Here is a 1,350-nt window from a genome sequence, read left to right on the forward strand (position 1 = left end):
GCTCAGTGGCAACAATGACCGAAATGACAATTACTCCAAATTAGTCTCATGTTAAAAGTCACACTTCTGTTTTTGTTTAGTTTATAGAAATAAGCGCACATTTTAATTTTAACCGAACATAACTGAGGCCATCTGTTTTTCTGCATCTCCATGGCTCAGTGCCGCCCTTTAGGTTTTGTTAAGATGGGAGATAAACGGCAACAAAATAATCGAAAGTAATGCACCTAATGTAAAACTACACGTTACGACGAGCTGTAAACTGGACAATGAGCTCATATGCATGTGTGGAGGATTTCAGCTGATGCATACTTTCAGAGATTGCAATAGTTTATATACGTGCAGTGCTAATATATTAAGTCGTAAGAACTGAACAAATACAAACACTTGGTATTAATAAAAGGGGAGAGGATACTCTAATAACTACATAGAGAAAATATTCAGCAAATCTATTTATTTGGCACGATTAAATAGATTTAAAAAGCCGATGAGGTTATATTAAGGCGAGTATAAAGCGGTAAACTGAGTTAAGATTGGCTCTTGTTTCCCTGCTTGTTCCAGCTTCCAGTGCCTTATAGATACTCTTCAAAACATGCTTTATTTGTGTAACTAGTAGTATAACGGAAATTTTGTTATGAGTTGACGTCTGTGTGATTGGGATGTGCGAGTTGTCGTGGCCGAGTGGTTAAGGCGATGGACTAGAAATCCATTGGGGTCTCCCCGCGCAGGTTCGAATCCTGCCGACAACGTCATCTTTTTCATTTCAACAAAGATATCTTCGACGTGTATTACCTCATGCCGTGGCACAAAAGCGGAGAATTTTCACGAAAATCAAGCCATTTGAATACGACGTGTCGCGTTCAGAACACGCGCTTAATGAAATGCAGCGCCCCGCCACACAGTGATTCTCATAACCACCGCACTTTAACAAATCGCACATCACATATAAAACTCGGAACTTTGAATCGTTTGCACATGCGGACACGCAGATGGATGCTGTAGTTTAAAATTCTGAGGGATTTTTTTTGTCATTTTATCTGATGAGACAACAATAATAGTGGTACATGAGAATGTAAATGTTATTCAATTCAATTCAATTCAATCTTTATTGGCAGACTTCATGTCCATAAAAACAAGACAAGAAACAAGAAACACACACACAACTACCCCCCCCCCCCCACGACACAAGGTATAAACCATTAAATATATATATGTATATAAATAAGTATATAAAGCATTTGTAAAAATATAAAACCATAATATACATAAAACACAATTACTTAAAATAAATCAATAAATACACAAACACTTTAACCAGTGCTTTCTGAGACTGGATGAGTAACGGGAACCACT

General features: G+C 37.4%; 1 non-coding gene across 1 annotated transcript; it reads left to right on the top strand.

Moving 5' to 3' along the window:
- Nucleotides 1-664: 664 nt before the first annotated feature.
- Nucleotides 665-746, top strand: trnas-aga (transfer RNA serine (anticodon AGA)). Its single transcript has one exon. It is a non-coding gene; the product is annotated as a tRNA-Ser (tRNA).
- Nucleotides 747-1,350: the final 604 nt, after the last annotated feature.

Source organism: Astatotilapia calliptera, chromosome 4 (genome assembly GCF_900246225.1).
Source record: "Astatotilapia calliptera chromosome 4, fAstCal1.2, whole genome shotgun sequence".
Taxonomy (NCBI): Eukaryota; Metazoa; Chordata; class Actinopteri; order Cichliformes; family Cichlidae; genus Astatotilapia; species Astatotilapia calliptera.